The 22,130-nt window shown below is 46.0% G+C and overlaps 1 protein-coding gene and 1 long non-coding RNA gene across 2 annotated transcripts in view; one reads left to right on the top strand and one right to left on the bottom strand.

Moving 5' to 3' along the window:
* The window catches only part of ADAMTS9 (ADAM metallopeptidase with thrombospondin type 1 motif 9), a 1,221,593-nt gene that overhangs the window by 457,232 nt on the left and 742,231 nt on the right, over positions 1-22,130 (bottom strand). The window lies entirely within an intron of this gene.
* The window catches only part of LOC138566429 (uncharacterized), a 195,538-nt gene that overhangs the window by 144,153 nt on the left and 29,255 nt on the right, over positions 1-22,130 (top strand). Inside the window, exon 2 of the long non-coding RNA XR_011301935.1 lies at positions 657-812. This is a non-coding gene — a long non-coding RNA (uncharacterized lncRNA). The remainder of the gene's footprint in view (positions 1-656; positions 813-22,130) is intronic.

The raw sequence follows: 22,130 nt of genomic DNA, 5'->3' as shown, positions 1-22,130 counted from the left end.
GATATGATAGGTTATTCATAATGTGCTTAATACCCAGAGGTTTCTAAGCATGGACCTGGTGATCGAACCTGTGTTGCTCTGTGTCGTCTTGTTTCCAAGGCGAGCACGTTGCCCCTGAGCTCCCGAGACACCCTTTATTTATTCGCATTTGTTAAGCGCACAGAATCAGCCCTGAGGCATCGTGGCGCTTGTCTTGCCTTTGTCTGAATAAATAAAAATGACATCATTCAAAATGAAGATTTACATTGCAAACATATGCAGCTATGCTCGCACAAATTGGCTGATAGAACACATGTCCACCAACCCACACAGGTCAGAGGAATAACAATGTTGGCCCAACGAGGTGTGTTGTGCTCTGCTGTAATATTACTTTAGTGGAAGTGTTTTTTACTTTCCCTTATGTCAAGCCTTAATCATGGGGAAACACTGATTGTTAGACATATTTGACAATTTCTCCACTTGGATAGCTGCGATTGTGTGACAGTAGTCTTATGCTATACAGTATGTGAAAGAAGTGGTCGCTATCCCTTATATAACTGTATATGTCTATAGGCATGACCAGTGCCGAAACATGATGTCCCAGATCTGCTTGATGAAACTGGTCATCATAGGCTACAGTATTGTATATTAACATTACCTTTTCCTTTCTCACTAAGGTATCGGAGCAATATCATAGACACACTGCTGAAAAAACAAATGGAGGCCAGTCTGGCACCTGAAGACAATCCTGTTGCATGATCATGGGCTTAATGTCTGCAAAGGTGTCATGTACTGTGTCCACGGAATCGGGGCAGCAAGTGGAGGACTGCAAGGTCAGTTATGTAACATACTGTACCTCATCCCACCTACCTCACTATACCTCACCCCAGTGTACTGCACCCCACTCACCCACTCTACCGCACCCACACTTACTGGCCCCTCTCAAACACTACCTCACCTCACACATCCACTCAACCTCACCTCACACACACTCGTCCTCAACGCACTCATCCACTCTGACAGCTGCCACTAGTGCCAGAGGCAAATGGGAGGTGTGGTGTTGCGATTAAAGGTGCAGAATGTTGATGGTTGCCATTAGTGTCTTGGAGCAAGGGGAGCAGTGGTGGGTAGCCACTGGTCTGGGGGCACTACGGAGGTTGGAGCAGTGAGCCATGGGTTCTGCTTTTGCATCCACAAGAATTAATTTATTTTATTCTTGCAGAGCTGGATGTGGTCACTCTCGAACCGAGCACACACATAAAGCAAAGTGGGGGCCCTTAGAAGAACAAGAAGGCCTGTCTTCTTTATTTATTGATTTATTTGAATTTGTATATATCTCGTCCCATGCCTGCAGGCCTCAACGCGCACACAAACCCACACAAACTTAGGTGGATAAAAACAGAAGTTATGGTCTAGATTTAAGTGAGTCAGTGGCAACAGACAGGCAAATTCATACTCAGGTTTAATCAGGGAGGTGATTAAAAAGTAGTGTCTTCAGCCCTTTTTTAAAATCCACAGTCATGTTAATAATTCTAAGGTTACTGGAAGTGAATTCCAAGCAGTCAGACCTAGTACATCAAAGCTGAGGTCGCCTGCTTTAGCCAGTCTGAAGCAGGGCTGTACAAGTCTACGTTGATTCTTCGATCTTAAGGTCCGCGATGGAATGTAGTGCTGGAGGCGAGCAGAGAGATATTTAGGGGCTGCATCAATAAGACACTTGTGAGTCAGAGTGAGAAGCTTATGAGTCACTCTGTGCTTGACGGGGAGCCAGTGTAAGTCCCGTCTTGCCGCTGTGACATGTGCACATTTGGACATGCCAGTAATCGCACGGACTGCGCTATTCTGGGTTACCTGGAGAGAAGACAAAATAGTCTGAGAACAGCCACTCAAAAGGCTGTTACAATAATCCAGGCGCATGTTTATGAGGGCCGTGGCAAGAAATGCAACATTCTCATAGGACACAAAGGGTTGAATATTACCAAGCAATTTATTTACATGGACGCATGAACTCCGGATGTGTTCTGCATGCTGCTTCGTTGTTAGCTCAGAGTCAAAAGTGACACCAAGAATTTTCACCTTTTTTACCACAGGAATGACAGCATTGAGAATGTAAAGTTCTCATACTCCGGGGATAAGGTTTTAAATTTTGGGGCGGTGGCCACAATGAGAAGTTCTGTTTTTATTGTATTTAATGCCAAGGAGTTAATGGCCATCCATTCATGAATGGCAATGTACATTTTATTGAGATTGACTAGATCCATAGCATACCATCCGGGAAGTTTAATGACGACCTGGGTATCATCAGCATAACTGGTATACTGGACACTCAGGTCGTCCAACATTCTCAAAAGGGGAATAATGTAAACATTAAACAGCGACCCCTGCGGCACCCCACAATTAATGGGAGTGGGCCTAGAGTGGGCAGCCCCACTAAAACTCTGGCAAGTCGTGGCCCCAAAAAAGAAGAGATCTGGTTTGGCATCTTCGTGGAAAAACCCACTAGGGATTGTAATTGTTCCACCAGTGTGGCATGATCGACAAGATCAAAAGCGGAGGAACACTGATCCATCAAAGTTCACTGTCTTGCACCACTACTCATACTGCCAAAAAAGTATTAAATGCTCAAAGATTATGTGTACCATATTGCCCAGGCAGTGCCTAAAAGGTATTAATAATCTTTTGCTCATTCAGTGTTGAAATGTTTCCAGTGCACAATGAAGCAATGGAGACCACCACTCTTCTTCCTCAGAGCCGTAGGGTTGGGACAGGAAGGACATGGCATGCAGAGCATCACACAGGAAAGTGAGGTGGAAGTCAGTGGTGCCCAAGGAGCTAGTGAGACCTGCATGGATTAAAAGAAGATTGGGGCTGCAAGAGTAGGAACTGGTGATGAGACAGCGAGGATGAAAGAATAGGGGTAGGTCAAGAGAAGGCAAATATGCAATAATGGGGGTGGTTGAGAAGGCAGTGTGTGCAAGCATGGAGGCATGTGTGGAGGCTCCAACATCACTCTCAACATTTTTTTACAATCCAAATTTTAAAAAAAGGGAGCAGGCACTTCCTACTTTGCTCCACCAGCATGTCTAAATTGTCACCAAATTTACGTACTCTACAAATAAGATGCCACAAAAGCCTCCTGTCAACCTCCAGCTCATAAAACATCCACTGCATATCGGGTGCTGAATGTTGGGGGCAGAGGTGGCACTCACACTCCATGATGCAGTTCAGTGCCTCCTTCTCCACCTCTTTGTGCTTTGTGTAACTGCAGAGCTTCCTAGGGGCTTCTGTTAAGAAAGAATGTTTCAGGACACATTCACACAAAGACTGCAAAGAGAAGGAGGGAAGGTAAGCATTTAACTGCCACCATCAGTGATGTGAGTTATATCATGTTCTGTAACAAGTATAAACATAGCATAATAAATCCAGGTTGTATGCAGGAAAACAGTGCATTACTGGTGACAGGAGCGAGAGAGAGAGAGAGAGAGAGAGAGAGAGAGAGAAAGAGAAAGCGAGGGAGACATGTGCATTATAACCCACAGTAACATACTCTACAGTAATAGAAAACAATGAAGTAAGAATGTACTGTATCCTTTCCAATGCCTCCAAGTGGAATGGTACAGCCAATGTCCTGTTTCTACAAGCAGCAATATGCAGACTCTTGGGTGCTTATGTTAAGCAAAATCATATTATAATAGTGTGTAAGAATATCTGAGCACAAATTTGAACCATTAGTATGTAGTAACATAACATAATGAACCAAGGTTGTACGCAGGAAAATATTGCATTACTGTTAGTGACAGGAGAGAGCGAGACAGACTGACATGTGGTTACCATTTTCATTGCCTCCAAATGAAATGGTGGAGCCAATGTCCTGTTTCTGCAGGTGGGTCAACAGGGGGGTGGGTTTCTGTTAAGGAAAATGATATATTACAATACAATATTGTATGTTAGCATATTTAAGCAAATTAACACACACAGTAGCAGAACATATTCTGACAAAGACGGCACAGTGAGAGAAAGAGGGAGAGAAAGTGCCATCAAATACTGTATGTACTCTGTCAAATACTGAGCACCTTGTTCTTCTGTGCCACCTAATTAGGTTTGTCAGGGCAGGGCAGCGTTTGGAAGCACTTGGGAGTCAGGAATCATTAGTGCCTCAATGGAGGTAGTAGTCTTTCATGCTCTGGCCAGTCAAAGTGTATCTTGTGCAGAATGGTGCAGAGTTGTATTAGGTTTTTACTTCCATGGTCAGGGAGTATTACAATATCGATAGAAACATTGATACTTCGAAATATCGCCTGGGCTTTTAGATACACTCTGGCCTTCCTCAGGGTTGCAGAACCATTTGTATGCCAACCACAGCATCCCCCAGAGTTGTGCAAAGCCAAAAGTGTGGTGGCTGGAAATGCGTGAGGGGTTGAGTTTAAGCAAGGAGTACATGTTTACTACCCCATAATTGTCTTTTATTTGGTTGGATGAATGAAGACAGTGGCTGTGTATTCTCACAGTATCTGTTCTATTTTTTTTTCCTCTAATGCAGCGAGGGGAGGCACTGCTGTGGCTTTCCCGCCTGATGACTGAGAGGAGAACTACTGGACACAAGAGTCAGATATTGCATTTTTTCATGATTCAAAACAACACAAGATTGAGATACCTCTTCTCTATGCTAATTATATTGTCCCTTTCAAGTATTTCATTTTTTCCAGCAGCTTCCCTTAAAAGTGTAAGTTACCAGCGCTAGCCTCTAAGGGAGGCAGCCCTACTAAAAGTACAATACATGTCCGAGGTGTAGCTGAACCCACGTGCTGTGGGATCAGCTTCAAAAGGCAGACGCATGCAGCAGATGTGTCTTTCATCTTTAGGCAAAAGTGGAAATCCAGAATGGGAGTCAAAGTATGTTATCAAGTTAGGGTTTGGCCGATTCATTTATTCCCCTCATGAAGCAGTTTATCTATCTTGGGGATAAAATATAGCTTAGCTTTACTTTAGTACTGCCCATCATTTAAAAGGGCAGTACCCCTGCCAACTAATTCATGAGTTTAACAATTAACCACAGGCAGCTGGTTCCATCACCCCACCACCATGTGCATGAGTAACAACAATATCTTGTTACTCATGGACATTTTGGCTGCACTGAATGTGCAGTGGGGAGCATACTAATGAGCCATTAAAACTGCACATGGGCAGTGCAGTTTAGGCTCAGACAACAAACATAATGTGATTAAGCCTGGCTTTAAAGTATGCCTGAGGGCATTAAGAAAGAAACACCTCCAAGGCATACTTTGCTCTTGACCGCACCCCTGTGCCGTCACTGATAAGGGGTGCGGTCAGAATTTGCAGAATCCACCCCACTCTGTGAAAGAGACTGGATAGGGGACAATCAGCAAAGGGAAGGGTGATGCCTCAGGCCCAGCCTCTGAGTGTTGACCCTCCTTCCTCGGTTTTTGGGACAGGAAGAGGACCCCCACCAACATGCAGGAACTTGGGAAAGGAACACAAAACCAAACCAACCTATTTGGTTTCATTTTCTAATGCCCAAAAGGGAGAGGAACAGAGACACGTGAACGCCACAGAGGAAGAAGCAGAAGGAGGACTGGTGTCCTAGTTATGCAGAAGATATGGAGGTGCTGACTGGGGCTGTCCATTGTCACTTGTTGAGGTAAGTTGTGAGTAGCAATTCATTAACGGGAAGGGTGATGAATGAGACTCTCATTGATCTTTTCTGCAATGAAATGCGCTAATAACTTTCTTGGTCCTTTTTATAAATTCATGAATATCCCTAAACACAGAAAAAAGTTAGTGTGCTGTGATGAATATATAAAATGTTTGCAAGCAAGATCCTCGTTCATCATCCTCTTAATGAAACAAGATTTGCTGTACTGCCATGCCAAGCGTCCTAGGCCCTGGCACACCACACACACTCAGCCTCAGGACTTCACCCACCCTGAAAAAAGAAATCTCTCTCTCTCTCTCTCTCTCTCTCTCTCTCTCTCTCTCTCTCTCTCTCTCTCTCTCTCTCTCTCTTTCTCTCTTTCTCTCTCTCTCTCTCTCTCCCTCTCTCTCTCCCTCTCTCTCTCCCTCTCTCTCTCCCTCTCTCCCTTTCTCCCTCTCTCCCTCTCTCCCCCCCTACCCTGGAACTCTCACATACTCTCACTCCCTCACACACACATCCAGCCTCCCACCTGCACTCCCACATGCACTTAGTCTCAGTCCCCCACCTGCCTGGCACACTCACATGCACTTAGAAATTCATTCAGCCTCAGTTCCACACTTGCCCTGACAATTACACATGTACTCACTGACACAAACACTCAACCTCAGTCCCCCCACTGCCCTATCACTCACACATTCAGTAACTCACACACACACTCAGCCTCAGTCCCACACCTTTCCTGTGTGACGAATTAAATTATTCAGTCACTTTTCCCCAGGGGGATACTTTCTTTGTGAGACTAGGGAGGTGAGCCTGCTATGAGATATTCCCCTTAGGGGTGGCGGAAAGTGGGATCTCACAGGGAGAGACTCCTCCATTGACGATAAGGTCTCCTGTTCTGATGAGGAATTTCCTTTCCACCTCACTCAAGAATCAAATAAAGCCATATCTATGAAACCAGAACCCTCCTACTGCAACACCTCTGACGAAGATAAATATCTGCTTGATAGTGAAACGAGTAGACACAATGGGGAGGATAAAGAGCTGACTGACACTGGGACAAAGAAACCCAATGAACCCGGGAGAGCCAATTAGCCCAAAGGAACAGCTGTCAGCAGAACACCTAAATGGAAGAAGCCTACTGAGAGGCTGCAAGGTGATTGAGTGTCCCAGAAGGGACGCATCTATAAGAGGTGAGGAGGAGAGAGGAAACCTCTCAGTGCCAATACCATCTACACAAGGGTATCCCGAGTGGTACCCGAGAATGAATAGAAGCCAAGAGGTGGTGGCTGGAGACCGGGAGAAGAGAGAAACTGTATTGATACCATTCACACAAGGGTATCCCGAGCAATTCCCAAGAACAAAGGGAAGCCGAGAGACATCCTGTTGAATGGTGGCCAAGACGAGGAGAACACAAGAAACCCTCTCTGTGCCGTTATCAACATTGGTGAAATAGGCCAAAGTGAAATTGGAAGCAGACGTGATGGTGAGTCCCAAAGAGGAATGCCAACCCAGTGATGAAGACCCTAATCTAGGAAGGTAACGGGGAGAGCTGGAGACCCAGGGAGAGGTCTGACTATAGTGGATGGCTACACCCCAACTGCATACTGACAGAAGAGTGAGAATATTTACGGGACTCATCATACTCGTCTCAGTATTACCGAGAAGTGTAAGGAGAGGGAGAACACTTACGGGACTCATCATACCCTTCCCAGTGGTATCAAGAAATATAAGAAGAATGAGAATGCTTACAGGACTCATCATACTCATCCCAGTAGTACCGAAAACTATAAGAGTGAGAATAACTACAGGATTCCTCATACTTTTCTGAGTAGTATCGAATACAATAAGAACAGTGAGGATTCCTACAGAACCATTCCCTCTCTACCTAGAGAATGGTATAAACCTGAGCAGAGTCCAGTTGACCAATGGGTACAATACAGTGATCCCAGGGAAAAAATAAGCAAATAAACACTAGAAGTGATCGCATAGAGGTGGAACGAAAAGTACAAGGACTAGAGGGACTGTTATTTGATAAAGACAGAATACAAGAGGATACAAGGGTCAATGCCCATAAGAGAGAAAGTCAAGAACGCAAGGAGTAACAAGGAAAGGAATGTGGAAAAGTAACTGAGAAGAGCTTAAAGACTTAATACAAGAAATAAACAAAATGCTATTTGAAGGTTGGATACTAAGAAAGAACATTTATTGTTAAGCTGTTTCCATCCCAGGGGAAGGGAGTCATTCTCCTGGTCCTTAGTTGTCTATTAGTGGCAGGGTAGGTATAGGTTTGTTTTGGGTTTGAGGATATACATTTACTTTGGACTTTGACTTAGGCAACATGCACCCTAGTTTTAGTTGTAGGTAACAACACATTTAGATTAGGGAAAGTGAGGCTGTTTCTCTTTATTTCTGATAAATACTTGTTAGAGATGGCAAACTCTGGTCTGTCTCATCCTTCTGACCCGCAATACCTGGCACTCACACATGCAGTATGTGGGGTGAAAAGACAGTTGCAGAGTGACAGAGATGGCGAGGCCATGTTAGGCCCCTATTGCGCGAGTGAAGCTAGCTAATGTGGACTTCCATTGAAATATAAAAGGCAGTACAAAGCATTGTTTTCCGATATAAGGCCTAGTGAATGAACAAAAATTGACCTGTCTCCTTTAGTAAAATACAAAGACATTGGGGGTCATTACGAGTACGGCGGTAGGGAGTTAACGGCACCGCTAAGGATGCTGGTGGTGTTAACCCCTTACTTCCCCATTCCGAGGTCCCTTAGCGGGTCCCACTAAGGCCGGCTGGTAAAACCAGCCGTCCTTATCAGGAGCCGCTAAGGGACCAGGGAGCTAATAATGGGCCCGTAATTTACGGGCCCGTAATGCTCCTTCACCATTCCCATTGAGCCCTATGGGGGCTCGAAATGGGAATGGGGAATGGTTTTCAGAATGGGGACTTACCGGGTCCTCCAAGGTTGGAATGACCCGGTAAGTCCCCATACTGAGGACCCGGACACGAGTTTGGAGGCAGCCATGGCGCTAATAGCACCATGGCTGCCTCCAAACTCGTAATGACCCCCATTGAATTGAAGGAGAGTGTGCCTTAAAACTGTAATATTGCTAACTGTGTAGAATGGAGTCAAACAAAAAGAAACAGGTGGTGCTGCAGATGTTGACTTTGTGTAAATTGGGAAAGGGCATGAAGTGGGAGAATGGAACAAAAGGCTCCCACCAATCCCCTCACACCCCTGGCCTAGAGGATCGCGGCCTAGACACCCGCCACGAGAGGAGTTTGCCCATCTACCAGACGACCAAATACCCTGGTACAGGAACATACGGATGTGCCCACCAGCCTGCCCACCAGCCTGCCCTGCCCATGCCGACACCTGCGGCATGGATGAACTCGACTGAACCATTCAACAGTAAATGAACACATCGTTAGAGATGCCATGACGACCTAGCCAACGGTCAGCACACCCGGGCAAACATGCACACTGGACACTCCCACACCAATCCACACGAAGAACATATTCAGTGCTATGACGTAGGTGACGGACACACCCACTGACGCGCATCTTCATTATTTTTCACATAGGTTTTTCAAAATGCAGAAACGCAAGACGCACAATGAACTCATCTAAAATGCTTGCTCACGCTTCTCCTAAACCCATGCATTGCAATGAGAAATATAACGAAGACATGATACTGGGGATAAAGCAATATGATACCATAACCTAAAGCGCCGTGCATTAAACGTTTCCACCTATGCACCAGGCCCAAGTAGGCCGCAAGCAAGAGCTTCCATGAACATTGAATGAGCAAGAGTACAGTTGCTGACCCTGCAGAATGAGCCCGGCGAGAGCAGACAGTCAAGGGCACAATGTTGCAAACTCGCATGCCGCAAGCCGACGCCCAGGTCACACCTGCAAATTAAGCCAGGCACACAGTGGAAAATGCAATATTAATTGTGCCGAATTCTGCCTCAACCACGGTCTCACCTCACGTGACCAAGCCGAACCTGACAGGGTGCCAGGCCCAGGAGGAGGGAGGCGCCTGGATCCCACGTTTCAAGACACAGGCAGATACAATTAAGCGACTCAATGGACATCTGCGGCGGTAGGAGTAGTCTGCCTTCCAGCATATGAATAAATCCTCACATTGTCTGCACATACCCATAGTGATACATTGTTGCAAATGGCAGGTGCACCGCGAGCTGGGAACAGCGATGGTCCCAGACTGGGGGGCTCGCGAGTGGACCAATCAGAACATGGGGCTCTTATCACTGACGCCATTAACATTAGCCAATCCTCAGGGGTCTTCATGTAACCATTTTCATGTATCAAATTGAAGGGACAACCCAAGTGTATCACCTGACTGACCCTCAACCACTAACAACGCTCTCTATACGTATGCTATACTAACCCTACCACTCGAGGAACCAATCCAGAGTGGCGATAGGTTTTTTGCTAACTTTTCCCAGATGACGCAAGTAGCGCGTCATACTAAGGTAAAAAGGGCCTGCAAACCCCACGATTAGAGGGGGTGTCAGGACGGACGCGTACGATCCTTGACCCATCCCTGCCATTTTGTTTAATAAACAGCAGAACCACCTTGCTTCTTGCGTGTGTCTCATACTCATTTTTTGGGATATACGGGAGGAGTTGGGGCCTCCCTGCCCAGAGGTCCGCGGACGGCCCAGCCGACCCCGGGAGAATTTCCCCCCGACAAGTTGGAGGCACTGCTGAGATCTGTTTAAGGTCTGCTTTTATTTTATTTTTCCGAGTACTCCCGTTGCGAGGAGGCCCGGCGGCGCGGCCCCCTCTGCCGCTGCCCCCTTTTGAGGACTACAGGACCATCGCGGAACTGCGAGAAGACCGGACAGCGCAATCCGGATATTGGCCTTCGGGAGCCGGTTGAGAAGTATCCCGCCCGCGGTTGGCGAGTGTCCAGACGTGGTCCAGACGAGGGGAGGTGGCGAGCCGCTTGGAGGGGTGCACGCAGTGGAGCGGCCCCGCATCAAGAGAACTTGGTGAGTATGCCACGCACAACAAGCAATGTGAAATTGTGAGGGAGGGGGGAGGAATTGAATACGGGAGGCGGGAGGTGTTACACAGGTGCGTGGCGAAGGTTTGATAAATTAGTGTTGACGGTGAAGTGAATGGTAGCTGGACAAGTGCGAGAGCAGTCCGCTACGTTACGGAAGAGGAGGGGGCGGAGCACGAAAACATCACGTGCGGCCGCTCGTAGACACTGATTGGCCTAGGTCACGACCACGTGTAAGGGTGTGTGTGTGTGTGCGGTTTCCTACGATTTGGTGATTATTGATCAATGAGTAGATGAGGATCCCTATTGATCGAGCAGGAAACTCGATAGATAGATGACGTTTCCCTGTAGGCGGTAGCTAGCTGGTTGCCTAATACGGAAGATAATTGGCTGGTTAAGCCCTCCTGTCGAGGGGCGTATCACACGCGAGGCGACGCAGCGTGCGCGGTCCGATTATATTGTTGATTACCTTGTTCCAGGCGTGACAGGAAGACAGCTGTGGGGTTAACGGGGGTAGATTGCAAGCGTATTTTGAACTTTTAAAAACATGTGAAGAACTTACCAGTAGTTTTGAAGAGATCGGTGACGTCACCAGTAGGGCTTTCATAGGATATCTCGAATACAAGGCATCTTTCTTTCGGAGAGTGGTGGGGAAGAGAATTATGGTAAGGGAGTGGAGACGGTAACGAGTTGATTGGGGGGAAGGTGAAAAGGGGGACGTGGCTGCGCACGGAGAACGCCGGCCACGGCAAGTGAAGAAAGGGGAGGAGGGGTAAGAGAAAGTGGGACGGCTGTATAAGAACGTCACACGGGGCACGCATCCGCAGGGGGCTACGCGCGCCTCGGCCGCAGGGGGCCGTAAAGGTGTTCGGTAAAGGGAGAAAAGAAAGAAAAGAATATTAAAATGCAAATGCTATATTTTACTATTTTTCCTTAGCGGACAATCGCAAGTCCCCAAAATTACGGGGCCAGGTAAAGATCTAAGACTGTACAGTGTACACTGTTAGCAAGATAACCGCTACCAAATAGGGGAAGGATAACAAGTGAAGCGCTACTATGTCATACCGGACAGGATCGGGAGGGTGGGGGAACACCCTCACTACCCCGCTACAGCACATATGTAAAACACTGTCACCCCATAGGGAGAAACTGATCAAGTAAAGCATAGAATGGACACAGGGGACGGACAACAAAATGACGACACCATGGCCGCCTAATGGCAGTTTCGATCCATATACCCAACATTCACTATTAACCCATCTGCATAACACATACAAGGGGAAGAAGTTGATACACCACGTGGAGGTGTTTAACTTATGGAGGATGTTCCAAGGGTCCCGACCAGGACCAAACGGAATGTTCATTATGGGGGAAACAGCGGAAGAGGAGAAGATTAAGGAGGAAGGAGAGAATGGGGAAAAAGAGAGTGAAGGCACATAGAACACGGGGAACGGACAAGAGGGAGGAGAGAAGAGTAACAACATAAACGAAAAGGAAATAAAAAGGAACAGAGCGACGATATACCCCTAGCGAAGGTAGTGAAAAAGGAGGAAGGGGGGTTATATCCTTTAACAGAACTACGAGACATGGTTCAATTAAGGGCGGCTGAGGGGTACTCGAACCCGGCATACAGCCCGCCACCATATACAGCCACAGGTAGCCACATGGGAAGGGAGCAGACTAGCATGACGGGACCAGCTCGTACGAAAATGCCTGCAGGGGAAGGGGGGATTGGCGAAGAGCAGATCGCAGGAATAGGACAGGATGAGTGGGTAGCTGCGCAGGTATTATTAAAATTACGAGGCTCATTAACAGAAGAAGAGGAGGAGGTAGCAAGGAAAATGGACGAGGATAACACCAGGAAGAGTGAAAGGAAAGGGGAAGAGGGGAAAAGAAGGGGGGGGAAGAGCTGTTACGACAAAAGGAAGAGATTTTGGAGGAACGATTAGCAGAATTAAGGGATGAGCAGAATGCACTGATCAAGCAGCTCGAGAGAGAGGAAAGAGAGAGAGCACGGGAAAGGAAAGAAAGCAAGAATGAGTTGGACAAAATGAGGGAACGAACTGAGGAGCAAAGGAGAGAAGCAGAAAGGGTAAAGGCAGTAGCAGAAAGGGTATCCAGAGCAGCACTGCGTGACAAGAAAAGGGAGGAAGAAGAGAAAGAAAAGGAAATGGAAATATGGAAGAGGAGATTACTATCAGAAACGACAAGGAAATACGAAGAAGGGAGGATGATAGAGGGTATATTAGAGCGGGAAAGAGCGAGATGGGAAAGGAAGAAAGAAGAAGAAAGGATAATGGAAAAGATGAGTAGTGAAGTAATGGAGGAATTGAAAAAGAAAAGAGAGGAAATTGGTAGAGAAATAGCGGAGAAAAATGAAGGGGAAAGAGAAGATAGGAGAGGGGGGAGTGAAGTAAGGAGGTATGTATACAGAGACACAGAAGTAGCAACAACATCAGCACAAAGGGGAGCAATTGGCAAAGAAGACAAGGGAGGAACGGATCTAATAGACTTAAAAAAAGTAACGATTAGGGGGAAAAAGACAGATTGGGGGTTACCATTAATGGAGGACTTTTGCAGTGAGGAAGGAGAAGGAATGGAGAAGGAAGGAAGAAACAGTGAAAGGGAAAGCTTAGATAAATTATACATCACCCGGACAAATGGAGAATCACCATGGATCTGCAGGAGAAAGGAAGAACTGGAGGGAAGTGAGGAGGAAGAGCAAGGAATAGCGGAAAGGCAGACTCGTGCAGCCACACCCTCACCATCCCGTCCCATATGCTCCACTACCTCACGCTCATTACGTGCAATATGCCCATCTAAACTCGCGCCCTTCCCCCACGAACTGACACCCTATGCAGGCAGGCTTAGAGACCTCCCTGGACGCAGGCAGGGAGAACGAATACACACGCCCACATTAAATAAAGGAAATGATAAAAGAAGGGGAAGAGATGGAGGAGAAACAGTTACGAGCAGGGGAAATATGGACCCCATTGACGATGTAGAAGACAGGGAAGAAGAGGAGGGGTGTACGGATTCGATTATGTGTAACCCAGGGGGCCAACCAGGACACAACTTAATGCCACTTCTGGAGAGGGGAGGGGTAGACCACAATACGCCCCCTGGAAGCATGCAGACAAGGAAAATATAAAATGCAGGCTCACATCATTAAGTGGAGGTGCGGGAAAATGGATATATGAAATGGAAAAACACACCGCAGGACAGAAACTGGCAGTGGGGGATGTAAAGGGCCTTCTAATATCAATATTGGGGGATGCAGCAGATGACATCTGGAAGAGAGCAGGCTTCCCCGGGGTCACAATAACAAACACATCACAACATGGGGCACCCTTCGCAAACTGCAGACATGCATTATGGCAAGCGCTGAGGGTACAGTACCCAGACACATCAGACATAGGAGCAATTACCTCACGCAAGATGCGTGAGAACGAAGATCCTGTTGATTATATCCAGGAAATTCAAGAGAAGTGGCGCATGGAAACTAGAGAACAATGGGACAAAACACCAGCAATATTCTATCATACACTAGTACAAGGGCTCCCAGAAGCAGTTCAGAAACAACTGAAGAAAGTAGTGGGGATGGAAGCAAAAGCATGGCCAGAAATACAATTGACGATAGTGCATCATTGCAAGAAAAGATGAAACAAAAGGAAGAGGATAGAAAAACGGAAGAGGCTAAATTGGTACAGAAAAAACTTACTAAATACACGATGGAAGGTGCACTAATAACTACACCTGCAACAATGACTCAAAACCCCACACAAGTAGTGGCTGCACAAGATCCCTCCCAAATACAATCATCACAGACTGTAACACAACAGCTGCCGCCACTCCAACCATACACGACTAACATGGGAGGAGGATACTCAACGCCAGGAGCTGGATATTATAATTACAACAGGGGAAGGGGAGGAATGATGAGGGGGAGAGGATATGGATATAACACACAACAGCAAGGGGGAGGATTTAGAAATTTCTACCCCACCGGGCAACCAGTATACCAGGACAACCCAGGAAGCTTTCCATGGCAGAACAGGGAACCACCGGTGTGTTGGATTTGTGGATTAGTAGGGCACATGTCACGCACGTGTAGAGTGAGACCAGGCACACCATCATGGGGAGAACAGGGACAACAAGGGCCTACACAGGAACAGCAGGGCATCCAGCAACAGCAGGCATCGCAACAGGGAAATGGGCAGCAACAACTAGTAACACAGCAACAGCCACAGACATATTCACTGCCACAACAACAGGTAGCGATAACATAACAACCCCAAGTACAGCAAGTACAGCAACCTTCCCAAATTCAAGACCATAACATAACCTCTACCAATACACAACTACAGCAAACACAACTGGGAAGGGTGACAGTCCTAGGACACAACCCTTACACAGGAAGTGGTCAATCATTATACCAACAATAGGACAGCCCACAGATGGCCTTGGTGTGTCCCATCCTGTCGGTAACACCTAATAGTGCGGAGGAACCACGCATAGAGGTAACGATAGGTGACAAAAAATTATCATTCCTTGTTGACACCGGGGCGACCCGGTCTTGCATAAGGGAAGGTAAATTTAAGATGTCAGGTGAAGCCATGAACACCCAAGGATTCCCTGGGGCTAGGGGGTTGGTTCCCTTTACTGATAACATTCCCTTATCAATAGGGGATTATGACATGTCAGTTCCGCTTTTATACTCTAGGGCCTCACCAGTAAACATACTGGGAGAGACATAATGAGCAGATTGAATATGACGATCTCCTTTACGGAGGACGGCATAATTTGCTCCACTCCAGGAATAAACATGCTCACTGCACGACAAATTATGCAAGCATACTGTGGACAGACAGTGATTAGGGCTGAGCCAGTAGATGGTGAACTGTTCCAGTACGGGACAGACATGGCATTTGCATGGATGCCAGGAATAGAAGGAAAGATCTGGAGGAGGCCAGCAGCCTATTTGTTTAGACCAGAAACACCAGCCAATGAACCAGAAGGAAAGGTGATTTCAGTGAACATAGAGAGCATTATAGCAACTGCTGATTACATTGCAGTACAGTACATGTGCAGTACATGCCCAAGACAGAGAAGGAAGAGCATGGAGGGCAGTGATAGCCCTAGCAGAGGGATGTAGGCTCACCCAGGTGTCAGACGAGGAGCTCTTCTCAGAAGAAAAGGAAGAAGGTGAAATGGTATTTATGATGAGTGTAGAAATATGGCTAAGAGTGACGTACAAACAAGTGGCACAGAAAATTGCAATGGCACTTGAAGCACCCACATCCACCCCAGTTCCCTTCTTTGAGGAGGATATGGCAAAGGTACCAACATCATTATGGACTACTAGTCCCTATGACGTGGGGTGCATAAAAAGTATAGGGGGAGTAAGAATAAAATTGAAAAAAGGTGCAATACTCCCCAGAGTGAAGCAGTACCCACTATCAAAAGAGGCAGATGAGGGCATATATGAAACAATAACGGCCCTTATAAATAATGGCATATTGGTACCATCAGAATCACCATGTAACACAGCTGTATACCCAGTGCGCAAAGCTAAAGGGGGGTCTTGGCGCTTCATACAGGACCTCAGGCCCTTGAACAACATAGTGGAAGCAGAATACCCCATTACAGCAAACCCGGCCACAATATTGTGTGGCATTCCAGCAGAGGCATCATGATTTACAGTGATAGACCTCAAAAATGCCTTTTTCTCAATACCCCTGCACCCAGACTCACAAGATCTGACAAGCTTCACGTACAGAAACACAAAATGGAAACACACCAGATTGCCACAAGGGTACTGCGAGTCACCCTCAATTTTCAACAGAGTAATACAGATGGACTTGGGTAACATTGAAGTGGAATGCACAGTGTTGCAGTATGTTGATGACATAATAATTTGCAGCACAAACGAAAGAAGATGCAGAGAGGACTCATTGAAGATGCTGACAATATTGGCTGAAAAGGGTTACAAGGTAGACAAGGAAAAGTTACAGTACTGTCAGGAACAGGTACTTTACATTGGTCAGCTCATATCCCAATACGGAAGAAAGATTGCACCACAAAGAGCACAGGCCATTTCAAAAACGCCACTGCCCCAAACAGTGAGGGAACTGCAGCAGTTCCTGGGACTGTGCAACTACTGTAGAGCCTGGGTATTTTATTACAGCTCATACATAGGACCCCTACTTGAGGCATTAAAAGAAGCTAACAAAGGGGAGAAAAAGTTGGGGCGGACAATGGAAATGAAAGAGGCCTTTGATGAACTGAAAGATGCAATATCAACTGCTCCGGTACTGGCCACCCCAGATTATGAACGACAATTCTTTATATTTTCACATTGCGACTCAGCAGTAATGAAAGCAGTGTTGGCTCAAAAAACAAGCATGGGTTACAAACCAGTGGTGGTGCCCCAGAAACATGTGAACGTGGCGAACTTCCCTAAAATGGATGAAGGAAACAAGAGGAAGAAGAGATCTGTACAACCTCAGAAGGGGCCAGAGAACCAAAACAACACCAACAACACTGTCCTGAATAGAAAGAAAAGACAAGGAGAACCTCTGACAGGAAATTACCTATGGGGAAGGTCGGAAACAGCACTCACTTCAATCCCACCAGAACACAGACTATTCAGCTCTATTCCTCAATAATACATCCGGGACTACAAGCTTACGCAAACGCAAAATGGCTCCAGATAACTCGATGGGAACTAATGATGACAATTAATTCTACAGTAAATGGATTCAACGCAATAAAAGAGGAACTGCGAGCAGTAAGGATGGTAGCACTACAGAACAGATATGTACTGGACCTCCTTACAGCAATGGAAGGAGGAGTTTGCGCAAAGATAGGACAATCCTGCTGCACATTCATTCCTGCTAACGATGCTGACAATGGTACACTGACAGAAGCAGTATCACAACTGGCCCAGATGCACTCCAAAATGATGGAAGAAAGTAAAGGAGTGAAGAAGGATGACAGCTGGTTTTCACTGTTATGGTCATGGATGCCATCTTGGCTGTCGGACGGACTGAAGATTATAGTGGGATGCATAATTCTGGCTGGAGCTGCACTGATCATAATAAGATTTTGGAACGCCCGGAAGGCACGCACCACAGACGAAATGATCGAAATGGTTGGTATGCACCCCTTGATGCCGGCAGATGATGGCCAGCACACAGGCACAATAATAAAAGAGAGAGAGAAATTGCGCAAACAGATCATCACCAACCACCTGGACCCACCATCTGTGAAGCTCGAAAACCCAAGAAACCCAAGGAGCTACATAGGAAAATGGGTATACTGCACACCTCGAGGAACCTGTGTATATATGTATTGGTCATTTGAAGACCATGTCAACCACTATGGACATTTGGGAGGAGTAACTAAAATATGGAGAGTGAGAGGAGATAAGGAAAAGGATATGTTTGTGGTCGACAAGTCGACCAGAGGGGGGACTGAAGTGGGAGAATGGAACAAAAGGCTCCCACCAATCCCCTCACACCCAAACCGCAGCAGTGCACGTGGACAGAAAAGATACATTTGAAATATGGTGCATTTGGAAGATAAAAAGGAGGAATAATGCCTGATATTTATGTAATAAAGTGAAGTGACAGAGTGAGTTATCAGAAATAAAGAGACTTAATTTTCATCCTATAAAATCACAGCATGTAAAGTGAAAGGCCTATTTCGTTTTTGAAAAAGTGAACACTGGTTTCCTATGTTAACTGTGGCCTATCTGTGTGCATAAGATTAATAAGGTTAACAATGGGCCTGGGCCTCTGAAACTTTGACCTCAAGATCTTTGGCTGAGGAACTTTAGGAGAAGAAGGTCTGGTTTTCAGTTTAAATGCTAAAAGATAGACCAGAATTGTGGAGGTGGCAGATCAGCCAGCAGAAGTGACCTTGAGGTCAGGTATCCCCTTTAATTGTGCATTAGGGCATGATCACGTGGGCCAGCCAGATGTCCTAATCAGGTCACGAGAGAAATGAAACCTAAGAAATGGTGGGGGCTGGTGTGAAACCCAGTGACACTTGTGGTGCCTTGCCATCGACTAACAATGAATACATTTTCCACTGTGCTCATCCTGGGTTCAAATTAAAGGGGATCAGAAGCCCGCCGGGACAATGTAAAAACATTTTTTGGGTGATGGATACAATTGAAGTTATGAAGGCAATTATGATTCTAGGGTTCTCATAATTCCGAGGGAATAGAAAGTTGGTGTGATGATAGGTTATAGGAGTAAAGTTTGAATCTGGAAGGGGCAGATTTGTAACTATTTTGGCTCAGGAGTAAATCGATAAAAACAGTACCTCCTACCAGGAAGGGTGTGCCGAGATACAATTAGTATTTTCGCCATAAAACATAGAACTCAAAAAATATATACGTGCCTGCAGTTATCTGAAACAGTAGGGTAGCTGCCATATTGTTTGATTTTAAGGTCACTGAAAAAGTTAAACCAACTTGTCATTTTGGGATAATGAATAAAGGGACGAGGGAAGACTAAGTCCTCAAGGTTTTTATGGGCTGCATCAACTCAGCCCCCCCCCACCACCCAATTAACCTCCTTTTTTCGGGAATCCACCATCCCCTCTGCATCTGGTGAATCCAGTAGACAACTTGGTGCACATAGAAACCACATTCCCCAGAATCACTGTTTCCCTGTTTCCTACCTGAATACTCCCAGTCATTCTTCTTCACGTCCCTTTGGTTATTCTTTCCCAAAACCCCAGTATACTAAATTGGCAGAACACTACCGTTCCCATAATCCCACCGGTTCCTTTCACAATAATAATCCCAGTAATTTCTGTTTGTTTCACAAATCCTACCAATCTCACCCTTCTGAGTTTATCATACCCCCTGGTACAAGGATTGTAGTTTCATATAACACTTTTTCCCCATCCTAACTCGTAGGACAAACAGACACACTAACCCCTCCCCTTTCCGACACGAATACTGTCTTACCCCATAAAAGACAACAGACCAATAACATTGTTCACCTGCCATGTCCCAACCCAAGGGTCAGGCAAAGTCATGCAATTGACCCGAACCTCACAAACCTGGAGGCCCTTTCCTTTCCCCAAAGGGATAAAAGGTGGAGCACAAGGAGAGCAAGGCAGACCGCACAACGTGTGAGCTAACTCAGCATGGCAGTTAAAGAGAAGGAGAAAGACGGTGCAAATCGAAACAGTGACAAGCAGGGAAGCGACCTTGCCATTTCCGACCAAGGCCCCTGAAACCTCAGCAGAAGGAATTGAAAGACCGCAATAGCCAGCGTGTGTTGCAGTAGATGTCAACGGTATACATGACCCTCATCCTCTGATAACCAAGCCGAGGAGAGACACTTGTCTCTGTGGTACCAACCTTGGCTCCAAAGAGAAAGAAAGCCAAGTGGTTCATCACAGCCGGTGAGTCAACGGGAGAGTCAATAAGAAACCGAACTGTGTTGAACAAAAAGTAGCAAACGGTTAATTGAACTGTGATAGCATAAATAGCGATTGATTGTAAAAGGGGGGAAAACCAGCAACAGAGGAGTCAGGCAACACAAGGGTGCTCACTCGGAAAAACTCTGGGTGATTACCCGATTGTTGAAACTACGGGTACCAGAAGGCATTGGGAAAGGCAAGGAAAAGGGTCCAAGTGGTCATACAGGTGTCTTGTAAAATGTTCTCTACAGTCAAAAGTCTTGATTGTGAAACTAAGGGAAGTGAATCCTGCATTGTAAGAGTTGAATGTAAAAGGCACGATTGGCAAGAGTGAACACTAAAGAGGAATACCGATAAAGAGGGGGCAAAGTCTAAAGTCCCCATATACAGTGTGTTGACAAGAGTGAACCCAGCCAAGGGATGTCGACAGTGAACTGTTCAAAAGGAACTTTCTAGGGATCTGCCCCCAGAAGAGGGGGATCCAAGGGTGAAGGGCATCACCCAACGTGCAAGCAGAAGACAGCTTTTTGTTTATTAGTTTGACTACATCAGGCCCCGGTGGCAAGAGACTTTTTGATACGAAGGAGACTTAACCACCGAGGATCCTGATTGTTGAGAGCGGAACTGTTGGCTCCTGCTGCGAAAGTTTGAGTGTGTGCTGTGCTCCAAATCCCTACCTTGTCCTGTGCTAAAGAAACATGGGCAAGGGAGACCCCCACTACCGCATCCTGACTTATTATTTGTGAACACTTCCTTCTTTCTTAACAATATTATCCCACACTTCTTTTTTGTATTTAGGGCAAGAATTGGCAATAGGTTTTTTTAGTATAGGCCCTTTTATATTTTGACAAGACGCCACTCGGACTGCCTTATTATTGTTTGATGGTCGAAGCTTGCTCCTATCTTAGATTTAGGTTTAGATTAGGCATTTTTCTAACCTACCTATACAGTTTAATAATCACCCTTGAACTGTGATCAATTGTGTCTGTCTTTACTGTTGCCACCACGCGTTCCTTACAGTCACCAATGGGAAACATTTGATTTAAAAAGCAGTGAACAACTCCCTCCACTCCCTGCTCTCATTCGCATGCTGCAACGACATAGGCCATGAATGCAAAAGAAAATGAGATGGGTGAATGGGAGGTACAGGTAGAACATTTCACTTATTATGGGATGGACTACATTCATTTTCTTTACAATGTCCATAAGATCAGCTCTCTATTAATTAGCAGCGAGGTATGGTCAAACAGACTGGACGCATGCATCACATGCAACGGATTAATGAGGGGGAAGTAGCATTTACAGGGGTAAGAGATTTATAATGAAGGGGGTATGTCGTCTATATTTTAGGACATGAAGAGCCCTTACGGAACATGTATAATAGTGATATATAATAGTGTGTGATGCATGCTCAAATTTCAAATGAGAGGTTAATGACATGCAAATACACCACCACACAGTGGTATTCTGCTTTTGGGGGTGTATTGGGAGGGTCAAAAATGGGAAGAGGTAAAAAATATGTCACAAAACATTGGTAGTGAGTGGGAGTGGCTACTTCTTCTTTTAGTTCGCTGAGGTCAAACTACAAAAGGGTTAGGGGTTACAACAGGCATAACGACACAAAAAGTACCTAAATATGCCACATCACAATTGGATTTGGCAAGGGGTGAGCGTTAAATTGTGAAGTAGGGCGTGACCCAAACCACTGCTAACAGAAGTAGGCTGGGGCAAGACCTAGAAGAGGAAGTGAGGGCAACTTGCAGAAACTAGGGGACACGGGTGGGACAACACTACAAGGCTGTTTGTTGGCTGGTGCGCAAACTATGAAGTAGGGTGGGCCATCTGCACTACTGTTCCTTGTGATTAGTTCAGATTGCACAGTACATGATGAAAACCATGTTTAAAAGTATTCTCAGAACAAAAAGAGGTTTGGCTCATTAAAAGTGAGGTGCTTATATTCAGGTAAGAGAATGTTGAAGACAGGGCATATGTTTTATGGGCTACCGTTCACC

The sequence above is a fragment of the Ambystoma mexicanum genome, chromosome 2p, assembly GCF_040938575.1.
Source record: "Ambystoma mexicanum isolate Mex_15411 chromosome 2p, UKY_AmexF1_1, whole genome shotgun sequence".
In the NCBI taxonomy this organism is placed as follows: Eukaryota; Metazoa; Chordata; class Amphibia; order Caudata; family Ambystomatidae; genus Ambystoma; species Ambystoma mexicanum.
This window is presented reverse-complemented; position numbering and strand designations above follow the sequence as displayed.